The sequence below is a fragment of the Dendrobates tinctorius genome, unplaced genomic scaffold (assembly GCF_039654945.1).
Source record: "Dendrobates tinctorius isolate UK_male_01 unplaced genomic scaffold, ASM3965494v1 ptg000147l, whole genome shotgun sequence".
Classification (NCBI taxonomy): domain Eukaryota; kingdom Metazoa; phylum Chordata; class Amphibia; order Anura; family Dendrobatidae; genus Dendrobates; species Dendrobates tinctorius.
This window is the reverse complement of record NW_027361814.1, coordinates 19,586,856-19,605,481: the sequence shown is the minus strand read 5'-3', so window position 1 is coordinate 19,605,481 and position 18,626 is coordinate 19,586,856. Positions and strand designations below refer to the sequence as shown.

Sequence of the window (18,626 nt, the reverse complement as noted above, 5' to 3'; positions counted from 1 at the left end):
TGATTTGTGATAGATTCTCTAAGATGGTCCATCTTGTACCACTCCCTAAGTTGCCATCTTCCTCTGAGTTGGTGCCCTTGTTTTTGCAATAGGTGGTTCGCTTGCACGGGATTCCTGAGAACATTGTATCTGACAGAGGAGTTCAGTTTGTGTCTAGATTTTGGAAGACTTTCTGATCCAAGCTGGGAATTCAGTTGTCCTTCTCCTCTGCGTTTCACCCTCAGACCAATGGGCAGACGGAGAGAACAAACCAGACTTTGGAGTCGTATTTGAGATGTTTTATTTCTGCCGATCAGGATGATTGGGTTTCATTTTTGCCCTTGGCAGAATTTGCTTTAAATAATAGAGCTAGTTCTGCCACTTTGATGTCACTTTTTTTTTGTAACTTTGGTTTTCACCCTCGATTTTCTTCAGGGCAGGTGGAGCCTTCTGCCTGCCCAGGTGGTGACACTGTGGTGGAGAGAATGCACCAGATCTGGGACCAAGTAGGGATGGGCGAATCCTGAAATACTCGGAATCGCTAGACTCTAACGAGTCCGACTCGGAAACTCGCTATTCGTTGCAAGTCTAGCGAGTCCAATGTTAATGAATGGGGATGCGAGTATTGCAGCGATTCCTGTGCTGCCATTTTTTTTTTCCACTTACTTCCCGCATGTGGCTGTGCACACCATGCGGAAAGTAAGCAGAACAATTGCGGATGGTACCCACGGTCCGGAGGAGAGGAGTAGACTGTCCTCCGGGCTTTGGGTACCATATCCCTGTAAAAAATAGAATTTAAAAATAAAAAATATTGTTATTCTCACCCTCCGACGTCCCGCGCAGCCTTCCCGCCTCTCCACGCATCCGTTCCCAGTAATCCTTTGCGAAAATGCCCGCGATGGCGTCCGTTCTCGCGGGATCATGAAGTCTCGCGGTCATTCGCGCGACGTCATCGCGAATTACCACGAGACATCGCGATCCCGCGAGAACGGACGTCATCGCGGGCATTTTCGCAAAGGATTACTGGGAACGGATGCGTGGAGAGGCGGGAAGGCTGCGCGGGACGTCGGAGGGTGAGAATAACAATATTTTTTATTTTTTTTTACATTTTATCTTTAACTACTGATGCTGCTTAGGCAGCCTCAGTAGTAAAAAGTTGGTCACACTTGTCAAACACTATGTTTGACGAGTGTGACCAACCTGTCAATCAGTTCTCCAAGCGATGCTACAGATCGCTTGGAAAACGCTAGCATTTTGCAAGCTAATTACGCTTGCAAAATGCTAGTTTTTCAGCAGGAAAATCGCGGGAATTTAAAATGCGATTTTCCCGCGGAATGGAATTCCGGAATTCTCGCGGTAATTTCCGCGAGAGTTCCGGTACGTGTGCACTTAGCCGAAAAAACTAGGATTGCCATTGATTTGCATTGGACTCGTTACTGTGCGAGTAATCGCTTGGAAACTGGAAGAGTACCGACTCCTGCGAGTCCCCTACTACTCGCAGAGTAACGAGTCCTAACGAGTAGATTCGCCCATTCCTGGGACCAAGTAGTGGATAACTTGTATCTCTCCCAGGAAAAGGCCCAGCGGTTTTCCAACCAGCGTAGGACCGTTGGTCCCCAGTTTAAGGTGGGTGATATGGTTTGGTTGTCATCAAAAAATATCGCTATGAAGGTGGCTTCTCCTAAGTTTAAGCCTAGATTTATTGGACCTTACAAGATTTTGGAGATTATTAATCCGGTCTCTTTTCGGTTGGCTCTTCCTGTCACATTTAAAATTCATAATGTGTTTCATAAGTCCTTGTTGAAGAGGTTTGTTGAACCAGTAGTTCCTGTGGTGGCACCTCCTGACCCTATATTGGTTGAAGGTAACATGGAATATGAGGTAGAGAAGATACTGGATTCCCGTCTGGCTAGACGGAGACTCCAGTATTTGGTTAAGTGGAAGGGTTATGGTCAGGAGGATAATTCCTGGGTCTCTGCCTCTGATATTCATGCCGAAAGATTGGTGCGTGCCTTTCATCAGGCTCACCCGGATCGCCCTGGTGGCATGGATGAGGGTTCGGTGACCCCTCCTCAAGGGGGAGGTACTGTTGTGAGTTCATTTTTCCCTTCACCATTGAGGTCTGATGAACTTCCTCCTCTAGTGAAGGAAGGTAGTGAGACTGATTACCAAACACCTGGGCAGCTAGATGATGACTGGGTGGCTGGAATTGAGGACTGGATATAAGGCTGCCGACGCCCTTCTTCCTGGCTGGTGATTTTCCTGCTGGATTCTTGGAGACCAGTCTGATTCCTGCATCTCAAAGCTAAGTTTTTCTGCTCTGCTTTGTACTCTTCAGTTTTGTTTTTGCCTTGTTTTTTGGGAGTTCTGCCATCCCCGGCCGGGGGTGAGCTGAATTCCATTTTTGTCTCTGATCTGTTGATATTTTGCTCTGTCTTCAGAATATACCTGAGTGCTGATATAGTCTTTTGAAGCCTAGCGACTTCAGGGCCTGTTTTTCCTATCAGTTGGTTGGCTCATTTTGATAGGGTTTTTGCGGAAGGCAGACAGTAGCTTTCCTATCCTGTCCTATGTAGTTAGCTTGGGCCCCATCATTTGCTCAACCTATCTTTCTATCTGTGTTAGTGTTTTCATCTTGCTTCACCGTCATTATATGTTGGGGGATGCCTATTGCTTTGGGGTCTGCTCTGGGGCAGTTTAGTTTTTCCCCTTTCTGTCTTTAGGCTATATAGTTCTCCGGCTGTGATCGAGGGGTCTAGGGCACCGTAGGAACCCCCCACGGCTACTGCTAGTTGTTGTGGATAGTTTCAGGGGTCTGCAATCCGATAGCTGCCAACCTCTCTGGTTTTTCTGGACTTAGCTGGAATTTTGGTTTTTTTCCTCCTTCGATGACTCATCATAACAGGAGGTGATAGAACTGGAGGCTGTGTCAGCAATATAAGCCAAAACTTGTTCCTGAAGCTCCGGCTTTAAAAGCGGTTTACCTACTCCCAGAAAAGGGAGTCTTCGAGGCCTTGTGGAGCCAGAGGATGATGCAGGCTCAACACCTCCTGCCTTAGGTGCTATTGTGCTTTTGCCACTACTAGCAGATGCACCACCACCACCACAATCAGTACCAGCTGGCAACCCCCGCCCACTTCCACGGCCTCTTCCAGCATCCTTCCTCATTTTTGGAAAACTGTACCCAAAATACCACCAGCTATATGGTACTGTAAAACAAGGTACAAGAAGTGTATATACAGTAGTATTGGGGAGAATTGGAAGCTCCCTAGAGATTTTAGGAGGCTGAACTGGTATCTCAGGCCGCTATAGATTACACCTCAGTTTAACAGGCTGAAATAGGCAGGTGTATGACCAGGCACAAGGTGTGTATATAGTATTGGGGAGAATTAGAAGCTCCCTAGAGATTTTAGGAGGCTGACAATGATGCTCTCAGTCCAAGTATGGCAGCAGGCAGCCTAATAAGCAGGACTGCTGCACACAAAAGTGTGGAAAAATGAACGCTTGGTAACAGTGCAGAAAAGAGGAAGAAAAGTTTTTTTTGCTTTTAAAAAAGCAGTTTGCACAGCAGTGTGCAAACAGCAATGCAGCTATCAGGGAGCCTTATAAGGCAGCCTAATAACCAACAGAGCTGATGCGCAAAAATATAGCCTCCCCTGTCACTGCACACAAACTGTTGTGCTGTACAGTGGAAATCGCTACCAGCAGAAGCAGTTTTTTTGTTCTTCTTCCCTGCCTAACGCTCTCCCTTATTCAGAATCAGCAGCTGCAACCTCTCCCTAATGCTAAGATCTGCAGAAGTAAGATGGCAGTCGGCATGCACGCCCTTTTATAGCCCCTGTGATGCCACACAAAGCAAGCCAATCACTTGCATGCCCTTCTCAAAAATGGTGGTGACCGATGCTCATGTCATCGCGTTGCCCACAGTGTGCGTCCTCCATCATTGGCTGAAAAAGGGCGCTGCAAGAATCATTTAAAAAGAGACTTTGGCGCTCTGGTCGCCGACTTCGTGGCTGACCTCACGCTATGGTTGGGTTTCCTTTCATGAAACCTGACTTCAGTGAAAGTTGGCGACTTATGAATTTGACCAACCCGTTTCACTCAACTCTAGTAGCCACCCCCCAGTCCTCACAGAATATAATGTAGTCACCCCTCACCAGTCCCCATAGAATATAATGCAGTCACCCCCCGGTCCTCATAGAATGTAATGTAGCCACCCCCCACCAGTCCCCATAGAGTATAATGTAGCGACCACCCACCAGTCCCCTTAGAATATAATGTAGCCTCCCCCCACCAGTCCCCATAGAATATAATGTAGCGACCCCCCACCAGTCCCCATAGAATATAATGTAGCCTCCCCCCACCAGTCCCCATAGAGTATAATGTAGCGACCCCCCACCAGTCCCCATAGAATATAATGTAGCCACCCCCCACCAGTCCCCATAGAATATAATGTAGCCACCCCCCACCAGTCCCCAAAGAATATAATGTAGCCACCCCCCATAGCGCCACAGTCCAGTATTCACTGACATATTAAAAAAAACACAATCCTCACCTCTCCTCATGCCCTGCACTGCTCCTGGCTCCGGTCTCAGCAGCTGCACTGCCCAACACACAGCAGGTACGTGATGATGTGACGTCATTGCACACTCGCAGTGTCAGAGGCAGAGGGGAATGATGGGATAGGGAGCATCATGTGATGCTCTCTCCTCCATCATTGCATTGAACTGTATCGGCGCATAGACGCCGGTATAGTTGAATGCAGTGGTGGCGGCGGGGGAGGCGGCGCTGGCAGCAGGTGGGCACCCCTGACTCATGGGCCCCATAGCAGCCACTGGCTGGAGGCCCCTGGGGGAGTGGGGGCCCTAGGCAGTTGCCTGGTCTGCCTGCCGCTAACGCCGGCACTGTGTAAGTTGAATGCATAGGTGCCCCGATACTATTGTCCATATACTGTGTGTATTTATCATGGGCGTCTTTGTAATGCTATTGATTCCTATTTCATTAACTATCTCCTTTTTTGATTCCAAGCAAGCTGAGAAGATTGCCCAGTTGTGAGCCTTTTCTTTTTCTACTATTAGGCTATGTGCACACGTTGCAGATTTTGATGCATTTCCGCAGTGTTTTTGGACACGCGGAATTGCATCAAATCCGCAGTGTAGTGCACAACCAATGTTAGTCAATGGGAAATTAAGAATTGGTGTTCACATGCTGCGGAAAAATCCATAACTCACTTATCATTGCATTTCCAATAAACCCTATAGCAGCTTCATGCTGCGCATTATCGCCTATGTCTCCGAATATAGTATATAGCTAAGAAACAAGCCTTGGTATAGCTTTGTCAACCACATAATCTGTACCTGAACGCTACCTACTTCAGTGGAAAGATACTTAACCTCCTGCTTCCATAAATCATTTAGTTTCCCAGCCAATGAATATTTCATTTTCACAGTATAAACATATTTTATTTACGAAGTAAATGAATCTTTTTAAGTATAAATACTTTCTGTCTTGCATGTTTCTATCTATACAAACAAGCCCATTGGTCAATCTCACCACAGATGAAAGCCACAGCCTATGGACTGATCTCACAAAGCGGTTTTATCAGCACGTAAATTATTTACGGACCAAACAATCAAAAGCACAGTTGTACTACGCATTAAAGCATCCAACCAAAAGCCAATGCCAGCCCTAGTTCTGAGGATGTTCATTCATTAGCGGCAGGCCATTCTGCTGCTATATAGTCCTCAGAAAAATGATGGTCTGATCCAGAATCCATGACGAGAACTCTACAGGAATGTGGAAAAGTCATAAAAAAGAGGTAGCACCATGGCGTCTGCTGGTGTCAGGCAGCTGCTGCAAAGGAGACAGAGTTTTATTGTTGCAATGAGCCTTGCTATTCTCTTTGTGCACTACTGTACAGTCTGAAAATAATATATGTCAGCAAAATGTAATTACTTTTTCTATGTCGTTGACCAATCTCCCGACAAAAAGATCTTGGGATTGTTTTCGTTTACATTGCGGTGAGTTAAATGAATGGTAAAGTCCATTAATGGTAAATATGATGTATGGTTGACCATAAAGCTGTAGTGTCTCGAAATGCTTCAGAGACCACATGATGTCACTGTTGTTCTATACAATTGTGACTTATAGGCCATAACTTGAAACAGCAGCCATGGCTAACATGTTAATAGATATGACAGCATCATTGGTTATGTATGCTTTCGCAGTAATTTCCCAGTATGTCTGCTTGGATCGAGAGTTTTATAAAAATGCTAATGGAAAATAATATTGTTTTACATCGGTTATCATTAGAGATTCCATCCTTCACTTTGATTCCAGACTATAGCTGACAACACATCTCAATGAGCGTAAAAATACGTATCGGGGACACGTTCCACTCCTAGAGTATTTTTCTTTTTTATCAAGGAAGATCTCGAAATAAGACACAAATGGGAAGTTGTCTTGTAGATTGCATGACTGGCAGCAGTAGAGGAGGAATTATATTAAGAAAGTAATAAGAAATGCTTTGCAATTGAAGCGTTTACATCCAATATTGTAGGAAGGAAAGTTATGAGGAATGAATCCAGAATTGAATTAAAGTTCAGCTAAAGATATGTGCTACATATAGAATCACACATCGATACTGGAGCTATGCTTACCTACATAATTACAGAACTGTCCTAAAGGGATTGGTTGACAGGGAAAAACTTTGTCAAAGGGCTTAGAGTCACCTACAGAGTTGCTCCACTACTTTTGATATAGGTTATTAGTATCAGATCGGTGAATGTCTAACATCTAGCGCCCCACTGATCAGCTGTTCTCAGCACCAGTGGCGGCTAGATGTAAACAGTTGAGCAGCACACCTATGTCAACTGTTCAGCCGCCATAGCCAGGTACTGCAGATTCATGGCAGTGGCCACTACTCATTACATAGTGTAAAGCTCAGTGATGTTGAGCTTCCATGAGGCCACCACCAGAGCTGAGAATGGCTGTGTAACGACTAGTACGCTGGTCGTTGTTTGAGAATGGGATACGGTGCTGCTATGAATGACTCTGACCATGATATGATACTAAACCAACTTTTCTTTATAACTTGTGAAACAGATAACAGGATTTTACTTCTCAACAAAATATGGGCCACAAGAGCCACAAACCACACAATACAAATTATGCAGCCTGAGAGATCCCACGTGGCAGCTTCCCGGACCGGAGAAAGACTACCCCAAGAATATGCCATTCCCTCCCTTATCCGGTACAGGGCCTATACAGGGTTCTACCGAGACTGTGACATGTGGCCCTCTCAGGTAAAAAATCTTACACCTGCCTTAATTACAATAGATTCCTGGGAATTCAAATCTCGGCAACGAGATCTCGTCCCCCGAGATCTTGGGACGAGATCTGAACCTGCGCATGCACCGTCTCCGGACCGGCGGCCATCTTCCCGGCATCCATGTTCCCGGAGGCCACCGCAACATGGCAGCGGCCAGCAACGGATGTGCGGGGGCCTCCGGGCTTCGAGGAAATGCCGGCGGAGCCCCCCATGAAGCACAGAGAGCCTCTACCCCTGCACCACAGAGCCCCACAGCACCCGCACCAGCCATGGATGGATGTAAGTATATTGCGACCATAAGACGCACCCCCCATTTTCGCCCAAAATTTTGGAGGAAAAAAGTGCATCTTATGGTCTGAAAAATACGGTACTCAAACAGAAAACAATTGGACTTGTTATTCTAATGTCCGGCCACTAGATTTAATCAGCTTTCCAGGTCACCAAATCCTCTGATGCAGGTGCAGGTGAAGATTCAAACCAGTCCCAGCAGTACTTCAAGGAGCTCTCCTATGGCATTCACATTTTACCAGAATCTTGATATACAGGAGTTCACACAGTCTCTGTCAGTCCATATGCAATCTCAGTAACAGGAATGTTCTTGAAGATGCTGAGAATACTATCTAACGCTCCCTAACTAACTAAACAGTCGGTGACCTGTCACACGTCTCAGTTAACTCATGGGAGTCGCTCCCTCTGGATCACACCATCCAAATTAGATCAATTCAGGCTCTCGATCCTTCTCAGTCTCTCAGGCAGGGCTCCTTCTCTTCATTTTACCTTACAAGCTTGACTCTCCAAAACACTTCCTGTTTCTAGAACTTCCTTGTTCCAAAGTGACCTCTAATGGCCGAACTAAATTACTGCAAAATCATTTCTTATAACAAGAAATATTAACATGCTACAGCTGATCATTGGGGGTGCTGGGTTTTGGTCCCCCACCGATTGGATATTGAAGACCTATGCTAAGATCATGAGTATCAAAGTAGTGGAAAAAACCCTTTAAAAATAAAAGCGAAGCTCTCGTTCTAACATAACCTGGGTGCTCCACTGGTCTCTTCATCAAAGTGCCATCTCAACACACAGAAATTGAAGCTCAATCACTGATTGGCTGAATCAGGTCTTCCAAACTGAGTTTCTTGTAAAACAAAATTTCATACTGGACAATCCCTTTGGGCTGGCGATACACATTATATTATTGATGACTGAACTTACAGCTTTCAGTGACACCAGCTAAATTTTTATTCTGTATTGGGGTGTTGGACTTTTTTGTTTCTACATGTCCAATTCTTCTAACTTAAGAGGGGGTAAACCACTACATGAATTGTCTGGAGAGAGCAGAGTTGTCTGGCAGTGATTTCCTGCCATCTCCCCTTTTACAATCAATGCATTTCTACCTGAGTCAAGTATACTTATGGGGCTAGAAGGGACAGCTGTTGGCCAAATTATGGCCAAATATTTATCTGAGCATATGGCTATTTTAGAACTTGTCATCCAGATTTTATACCCCAAACTAATGGCATTTAAAAAAAGGTGCTTTAATGCTGATTAATTCCTCACCTTGGTGGAAGAAATCCATTTTGCTGTTTTAGCGAAATCCATAGTTAAAATTGTATGCTAATGAATTTCCACTGCAGTGGGCAGGGCCTGCACTTACCACAATACAATCCTGCCCTTTCTTACAAAACCTTCTGCTGCTTGCTTCCTGACTTATAGGCCATTCATGTTTCAGTGACTTATCAGTCACCGGCTGACTGCATCCCAATACCTATAAAAACCAGTGGCTAATCAGAGGCAGGCAGTTGATGATTGATGTGCCACACGTAGGCAGCGTATGATATCACTGCAATGCACCCCCCATCCACCAATGCTGGCTATGGTGGAGAAAGAGGACTCTACTTGTCATGGGAACAAGGACAAGTGAGTGGAATTTTTTTTGTATGTGCAAAAAGTAGCTGGATGGGGGACATTATTACAGGAAGGGGCCAGGAAGGGGGGGGGAGCGAGCATTATTACAAGGTGGGGCTAGGCTGAGGGACATTATATATTATCAATAATGTATATATTGCAAGCATCTCCAGCAATTACCAGTCTTGTAACACCAAAATGAAAGGTTTTTGTTTCTATATCAACTTTCCTTGCAGATTTTTAATGATTAAAGAAGATCACAAACCTAACCATGTGTCCACAAGTGAAGTCTTACATGCTGAATGTGAATTAATGTTTTTTTTCAAGGTGCTTTAGTGGCAAAGTATCAAAACAGTTCAGATCTCAGAGGAACGCAGCTTCAGCGGCTTGATCTAAGGTGACTTTTGAAGGGCCAAATATATTCAGACTTGTGTAATTACTAAGAATCTGCCTACTTACGGATTCTATTCTGTGGAGCGAGGAAACAAAACAGGAACTTTTTGGACCTACGGATAAGCAATATGTCTTTAGGAGGAAAAATATAACATACACTGCCCATTTTTAGTGAAGCATTGTGATGAGTTGGTGAGTCTATAGTGAAAAATTACCATGGCTCAGTGATGCATAAATTGAAGGACAGCAATGACTTGGTGATGCATACAGTAAAGGATGGCAGCGGCCTGGCGATGCATACAGTGAAGAATGGCATTGGCTTGGTGATGCATACATTGAAGGATGGCGATGGCATGGTGATGCCTACAGTGAAGTATGGCAGTGGCTTGGTGATGCCTACAGTGAAGCATAGAAGTGACACGGTGATTCTCCGGGACTGCTTTGCATTGCTCTGTCACGAGAAACCTACAATGTGTGGAGGCCAAGAGGAATTCAATCAAGTAACCGAAAATGTAGGGAGAAAACTTTTTAAGGAAGCTGAAGACTGGGCATCGCTTTACCTTCAAACAGAATGATCCAGTGATCCAACGCATACCTCAAGTTCACAATTATTAGTGAACTAGCTATGAACCCGTTCTACGCCCAAGTGGCGAGCATTTTATTTGGTATATTGTCTCCCATCCTGGTATGTGCTGCCACCCTCCCATCCTGGTACGCATGGCACCCATCATTCCTATCCTGGTATGCATGGTACCCTCAACCCCCAATCCTGGTATGCATGGCACCCCATTCTTCATCCTGGTATGCATGGTCCCCTCACACCTCAATCCTGGTATGCATGGTACTCCCTCATCCCTATCCTGGCATGCATGGTCCTCTCACCCCCTATCCTGGTATGCATGGTCCCCTCACCCCCAATCCTGGTATGCATGGCCCCCTCACCCCCTATCCTGGTATGTATGGTCCCCTCACCCCCTATCCTGGTATGCATAGTCCTCTCATCCCCCAATCCTGGTATGCATGGTACCCTCACCCCCCAATCCTGGTATGCATGGTACTCCCTCATCCCTATCCTGGTATGCATGGTCCCCTCACCCCCTATCCTGGTATGCATGGCACCCCTCATCCCTCAATCCTGGTATGCATGGTACTCCCTCATCCCTATCCTGGTATGTATGGTCTTCTCACCCCCCTATCCTGGTATGCATGGTACCCCTCATCCCCCAATCCTAGTATGCATGGCCCCCTCACACCCTATCCTGGTATGCATGGTACCCTTCATCCCTCAATCCTGGTATGCATGGTACCCCTCATCCCCCAATCCTAGTATGCATGGTACCCCTCATTCCCTAATCCTGGTATGCATGGAACCCCTCATCCTCCAATCCAGGTATGCATGGTACACCGTCATCCCTATCCTGGTATGTATGACCCCCTATCCTGGTATGCATGGTACCCCTCATCCCCCAATCCTGGTATGCATGGTACCCCTCATCCTCCCAATCCTGGTATGCATGGTCCCCTCACCCCCTATCCTGGTATGCATGGTACCCCTCATTCCCCAATCCTGGTATGCATGGTACCCCTCATCCCCCAATCCTGGTATGCATGGTACCCCTCATCCCCCAATCCTGGTAAGCATGGTCCTCTCACCCACCTATCCTGGTATGCATGGTCCCCTCACCCCCCAATCCTGATATGCAAGGTCCTCTCACCCCCCTATCCTGGTATGCATGGTCCTGTCATCCCCAATCCTGGCATGCATGGTAACCCTCACCCCCCTATCCTGGTATGCATGGTACCCCTCACCCCCTATCCTGGTATGCATGGTACCCCTCATCCCCCAATCCTGGTATGCATGGTCCCCTCACTCCTATTAAAACTACACACATACAAAAAAAAACATTTATACTCACCCTTCTTTCCTGTGCTCCAGCGCTGTCACGTTCTGCTGGAGGCCGGGGGAGGAGTCTGGTGCCGAAGTACACGCATGCCCATAGCACTGTCCGGCGCCATATTGCTGAAGACACACTGCAAGTGTGTCTTCAGTAAAATGGCGCCGGATCACGCTATGCACATGTGCAATTCCGGCCTCACTCCCGCCCCGGCCGAAGAGAAGCGCCGCGGCAACGCTCCTCCCGGTCAGGTAAGTATGTAAGTATGGCGCCAGACATAGCGGTATGCAGTGTGTATGCGTACGGCCATCTCCGATGCCATACACACTCCTCACCACGCTGCCTCATTCTGTCTGGAGCCAGACTGCGCAGGCGCGTCGCGATTGCGCAGCCTATAAAGGCTTCGGACAGAGTGACGCTTAGCCGGTTATATTATAGATTAGATTAGATTAGATGCCATTACCCATGAGAACTGGGCTAAGACTCTGCGAGAATGCTACGAGAAGCTGGTGCCTGGCTGTGCTTCATGTCTACAGGAGTTTGTAACAGCCAAAGGGTGGCTCTTCTAAGTACTAAAGATGCTCGTCATACTGGTGTGAATAAACTTCAGTAGTCAATAAAATTTGTATGTTGTGATAAATTTGGAGAAATTGCTGTTATATTTGTCATGTTGAACTATTTATAAAGTTCTTGTTGACAATTATTGGTTACATCTAAAAAAAAAATTACAGTTTTTATAGATTATCTAATGAAAGGGACAGATTGTATTTAGTCACCAAATGTCACCCCCAAGGTGTTTTGAGCTCGAGTCTAATGAAGGGAGCAATGCAGTAGTAAGATCCAAATTAATGAAGATGTGTGTGGCTCCTACTGAATTTGGTTCATCTCTCAGCTGTCAGGGACTGGACTACATTTCTCTCGTGATTCATGACACTTTTACAACACAAATTATGATGATTTTGTCTGGCAGGTTTGCCTATGCCCTGACCTACTTAAGCTTTTTCTCCACTTTTCAAAAAGTTGTCCAGGACTGGTGTTAAAAGAGTAAAATGTCACAAAATATTTCCACAACTGCGAGTCGTACAAAAAGTTTGTGACATTTCAAGCAGTTTTCCACAAGAATTTGGGCCAAAATTGCTTCATGAATCGAGGCCAAAATCTATAGAAAAAAATTGTCTAATTATATTATTTTTGGATTCACAAATTCGTCAGTCATCATGGGTACAATTGTATGTTGTGGTTCTTGTGAACTTTACAGCTAGATGACAATTAGTTGCATTTTACATCTGTCACCACAAACGATGCAATTAGCATAATTACTTGCAGAGATTAATAAGACAGTAAACACAGAATTGTGACAGGAGATAATTACAAAATAAACTGTCTAATCTGGCCGTCTAGAAATGGATATATATTCCATTCATTTCCTCAGCAGTTATTCCAGGGGCAGGAGGGGGGTTGTCATTAAATAGTAGAAATCTGTATAGAAGTTGTCTCCTCAATCAGACAGGTCATACAAGAATAATAGATTGGCGGTTCAAACCTCTGTGATTACTAACAATGAATGGCTATAAATCTCACCCATGTGCTTGAGAAAGGTCCCTGAAACGTTCCAACAGGGGCAGATGTTTCCATTTCTGCAGCATACTTGCTGAAAATGGCTTAAATTAAGCCAGAACGACTTGTTAATGGACACAATGATGAGAATGATGGTGGATTTTCGACTTCTAGTGCGCCAAAGTGTCTTGTATATTGAATTTTTCTATTGCTAAAATAGAAGTTTTGATAATGTTTATTGTCAAGCCAAACTTCCCACTTGGTTCTGATCAAGTCAAGTGTCTAATTATCTGTTCATCTGCTCCAGACAGCTATATAGCAACCAGCCACCATTACCAAGCTCAGTCTCACTATTCCTACTGCTGTCTGTACTTTCCATTCTACTATCAAGGTACAGTACCTGATAACCAATTATTCTCTTCTATTCCACATTCTGTAGGAACCTAAAGAAGAAGGCACTGTAACCGAAACGCGCGTTGGGGTGGTGACACCACAGCTCCCAGGTAAATTATGCTCTACACAGTCTTTATTTAGTCTAACCTATCATCTCATAATGTAATGTTTTGGTTCCATCTGGTATTTTGAGTAATCACGCCCCAGCTTACGATTGGGTATTGATTCTGACACTTTATGCATTTATTTCCTTTAAATCCCCTTTTATTTACCTGTGCATCATTTTTTCACCATTTGTTTCATCTGTGTGCAGCTGTGGTGCCTTGTTTTTTTCTGACCATTCTCTGTCTCCACCATGCAATTCATTTTCATGTCTTACTTTTTAATTACTATTTATCTATTCGTAATAAACATTAAATTTTATATTCTATTTAGTTTCTTGTGCATTTTTTCTTATATGCTTAAATCAGTAGTTTGTTGGTGAAGTCTATTGACCTGTCGGAAAAATTCCAATTCTGTACTTAAAATGTATTTTTAAAATCAGATAAACTCTTTAAAATTGTTTACCAAGCATCTTCTGATTACCGATAGCCTCCAATTAAGCAAGAACTTGCTCCACGTCTTTAGTTATACATCGCATGGTTGGCGAGAATCATCAGCAAAATTTGATATTATCTATTGGAAAATGTTCACTTTCCCTCCCATCTACAATTCTCCTTTATTTTGATTTGCACCTACTGTGAAAAGTAGCAGACATGTAAGATCTCAGCAATGAGGCTGAAACATTTAATTACTTAATACATTCAACACTAGTTCTGTGATGAGAAAAGAAATATTTTTTTTGCACTCAAAGGCTGTAATTACAATCTAAGTATTTGATAAGGTCAACTGGAGAATTACAAAATAGAATTTTTCCAAACTTCCAGAATCCGTGCTGGTAATTATTGGTCTATAGATTTCATTTAGTAATAATAGGGCAGTAAATTGTTAGTAACTTGCAGCATTAACTTTCTTGTCTGTGCTATGGATAATTAGTGAAGATTTCATTGCATAATATTTTACCAACATGTATTTTATTCTACCATCTGTAATATGCCGTGTTATTAGGACTCCCATCTCTCTGATGGCATAGACCAGGTTTCATATGAAAGAATTCAGAACTGATCTATAGTTATTTCATATACAAACTATAATCTGGGCAGATTAGATTACCATAGACGGCAAGGTGTGGATCTCTTACACTCATGCATGGCTGATGTAATATACTTTACACGGTTGCACACTTCGGCCACAAACTCATACTTGCATACACATCAATGTCGACAATCGCGCTCATAGAATACTTGTGCTTCTCATTTTTCAGTGCACATGTTGTGATTCTTACTTCATTGCAAAAAATATTATTGTTACGTGCCATTCCCTGGTATACTGATCTCCGCTTCCTTCTACTGGGCCGCTGCCCTCTGTTGTGCTTCACACCGAGTTTTCCAAATTGCTTGGTGTGGCTCGATTGCATAATCTCCATGGACCTATTTAAGGATGACTAAAACACTCCCCTGTGTTTTAGGATTAGGACTCCAATTCCTGTGTTTGGTATACTTTATCTCTTGTGCTTTCTGTGCTCTCATTCTGCAAGACCTTTGTGTTGCTGTACACCTTCAGCCTTGCCAGCTACCTGCCAAGTGCCATCTTTTGGATTATGCCTTAGCTGCAAGATCTCACAGACTATATTGAACTTTGTTCATTCAATTCCCTCAGCTGTGCTATATATCTGTCCTCCTGTGGTCTCCAGTGTGACAAGTCATCGCTTCCCATGTCCCTTCCTAACTGCTCCACCAACACCCAAGGTTCACATACCCAACCGAAAGTGAGACTTCTTAGATCCAACTCAACAGGTGAACATAACAATTATAAAGCTATAAGAATTGCTAATTAAGGTAGGCTATAGTGTCTACAGGTCCACAAATCATCCTCTTCTTCCAACCCTTGAAAGAGTTCTTGGAGGGTGCATGGATAGCTTGATGGACATTCAGGAATCATTGTAAAATCCCCAAACTTTTTTATATATATCATTAAAAATATTGTTGTCAGTAGTGGCAAGGCTAATGCATTTTGTGCAATCCTGCTCTTAGTCGTGGCTGGCCTTGTATTAAAGTTTTTGGATTCTACTTTCACTCGTTGTTGGAGGTACATCCCTCAGATTCTTTGTTTCTTTGGTGGTTTAGAACAAGGGATATATCTATTAGACTTGGTGCACATAGGAGAGTCCATCAAACATGAAGAAAACCATAGTACAACTGCTGAACAACTTTCCTTTGTTAGATGATTGACAATGACAGAAACCGGACTGACCACACTATAAATTAAGTCTACTGGGTGCTTTTGCAGTCCAGACCTGGCACTGTCTTTCTTTTCCTTTATCTCTTCTTCTATGGGAACAGAAATATGGATATAATGAAGGAAATATGAACTTAGCCTTACCAGGAACCTGTCGTAAAACACTTGCATAAAATAATTTTGGAACCCTGTGGAGCATTGTGCCGTTCCTCTGCTACTTCATCTAGAAATCTTAACAATTCTTTAATCAAGTAGGTGCATCCAAAATCATGTTTGCCGATGCTGTCAGAAGTTGGACAAATACTGCTACTCTGATCTCCATGGTGGTTCCCATTTAAAAGGAAAGTTCAGTCATAATCAACCACTGAAAAAGTAAGGTGATAACTACTAGACTACTGAGAGGCTTACCAGTAGGAGCCCCAGTGATCGCCATGTCTACCATGAATGGAGTGGTGGATAAGAATGTGTGCTACTGCACTATTCCAAGAGCTGAACGTTGATAAAATGGCAGTACAAATTCTTGAATGCCGCTCCATTTACAAGGGAGGTCAGTTCTGGTAGTCTACATTTTTACTGGTGAACCAGTAGAAAGGCAATAATTGCTTATCACTGACATACCTCTTGAAAGGCAAAGTCCATAGTAAGGTTTTGTTCATGTGGAGCTTTCTCTTTTTAGATTAAAAAACTCAGAATTCTCATGCAGACGTTTTACAGGTTTTTTTTACATGATTTCAAATTGTTTTTTTAAGCGCTTTTTCCACATTTTTTTTGCAGTCATTTGAAGTAGTGATGTATAAATTCTTCTTTTTTTATGCCACAAAGTTTTCAAAACCTCATTTAAAGGGAATCTGTCACCCCTTTTTTGAGATATCATATAATGATATCATTCAATTTTGTATCACATAAGGATTCTCTTAGTACTTTTGCTTCCCCCTGACCCCGCACCTTTCATGCATAAATACCTTTTTTATATCGGTTCAGATGTATGTAAACTGCCGCGGTCGGTCCGATGGGCGGGGCTTATTCACCTGCTCCCCCCCTCCCTGTCTTGCTCTACGCAAGAAGAAATGCGTAGAGCAAGACAGGGAGGGGGGGAGCAGTTGAAGTGTTTTTTTGTCAATTTTGGAGAGGATTTGCTGCAAAATCCACATAAAAATTCAGTGTGAACATACCCTAAGGTTGTGTATGCACATACTCTTTTTCAGGTATTTCCGTCCGTAATCCTCCTGAAAATACGTGGCAAATCCAATGCAAAAAAAAGAACATAATGAAATGTAAAAGCTATGTTGCTGTGCACATGATCAGTCTTCTGTTTTCTTTCTTTTGTTTTGTTTTTTAAACGATTCAGATTTCGGAATCATTGAAGTGGTTAAAACAATTAACATATTTATTGTTTGGGCAGCTTCATTTGGATGTCACAGCTCTGTACACTTGAAAGTACAGGGAAAAGATGCCAATGGCAGAGCTGCTAAAAACAACAGCAAAACAACCACTGGTGGTTTTCTGAAAAGATTTCACCTTGGAAAACACTTTAAGATGTCGTGTGCACATACCCATAAGATTGCTTCAGAAGTCTGTATAAAGCACGAAATGCAATGCACCTGACTTGTCGATGGTCTCCCGACTTGAGAGTGACAGCTTAATACATGTCTATGAGGCTGTGATGCTCGGCACGGGAGAGCCAAGGCCAGTCCATTAATTGCAGTTTGTGCTTGGACTGATTTGCACAGACATTTGAGACAGCCTTTTGAAACATTGAGAACAGCTTACAATTTTATATATGTCAGGGGGTAGACAAGACAGAAGATGAGTACAGTTGGTGCCTAACAGAGTAACTGCAAGCGAGCACCACCATCTGCTGGTCAAAGGTGAAAGTGAAAGTAAAGGATGAATTCTAGTAGAAGGAACCTCCAGGGTGGAAGTCCATGTTCCTGGGGAAGAGACTAAAGATGACACCAGGTCAAATGACACCTGTGTCACAGTTACTAATTATAAAAGGCTTGGCCAGGCCGAGAAGGGAAAAGTTGGTGCCAGAACCTGTACCAGGCAGGTCATGTGGCTGCTAAGTGGGCATTATCTCCACAGAAGGGTCTGAGAGCAGTCAGATGCCAGAGAAGGCCTGAGCAGTGAGGAAGATCCATGACCAGCGCTATTAGAAGACCTTAAATAGCGCCAGTAGAAGACTGTAAGCAGCGCCAGTAGAAGACTGTAAGCAGCGCAAGTAGAAGATCATGACCAGATCCAAACTAGGCTCAGGAGACGATCCGGCTGTAGCAGAGCACTGTTCCTGTGGGCCATTACTTCCAGCGCAGACCTATGGTTCATGGTGTGGGCTGGAGCCGTAATTCAGGGTATGGAAACAGCAAGTGTCACGAGCACACTGTATACCCAGTGACTTGCATATTTAGGACTTTTGGCCTACATGGAATTGCCAATGCCCCCCTGCCAGAGCCAGCATACTGATCAGAGGAGCATACAGAGACCACAACTGGGACAGGCCTAGTACTGAGAGTGATGCCAGTTAAGCTGAGCTATAAAGGCATTAATAATTGTTTAACTGCTAGATAATAAGAAAATGAAGAAGAGTGTATATAATAGAAAGTTGCATAGATATTATATTGAGTCGCATTGCTGTGTTCTGATAAACTCATAATATAATGTATTGACCTTGCTTCTGTTACCCATAATATTGTTCTTTCATATATATACTAGCTGAAGAGCCCGGCGTTGCCCGGGCATAGTAACTAATTGTGGTTAGTTATAGAAAATTATAATTATCCTCCATCCCATAGTCCCGTGCCCATATACTCATCATACATATCCACGATCCCATAGGC

At 43.9% G+C, this 18,626-nt stretch overlaps 1 protein-coding gene and 1 long non-coding RNA gene across 3 annotated transcripts in view; one reads left to right on the top strand and one right to left on the bottom strand.

Moving 5' to 3' along the window:
* Window positions 1-18,626, bottom strand: part of ADGRA1 (adhesion G protein-coupled receptor A1) — a 1,190,508-nt gene that overhangs the window by 672,674 nt on the left and 499,208 nt on the right. The window lies entirely within an intron of this gene.
* LOC141049769 (uncharacterized) overlaps window positions 1-18,626 on the top strand; it is an 88,617-nt gene that overhangs the window by 30,557 nt on the left and 39,434 nt on the right. The window contains exon 2 of the long non-coding RNA XR_012220434.1: window positions 13,499-13,562. This is a non-coding gene — a long non-coding RNA (uncharacterized lncRNA). The remainder of the gene's footprint in view (window positions 1-13,498; window positions 13,563-18,626) is intronic.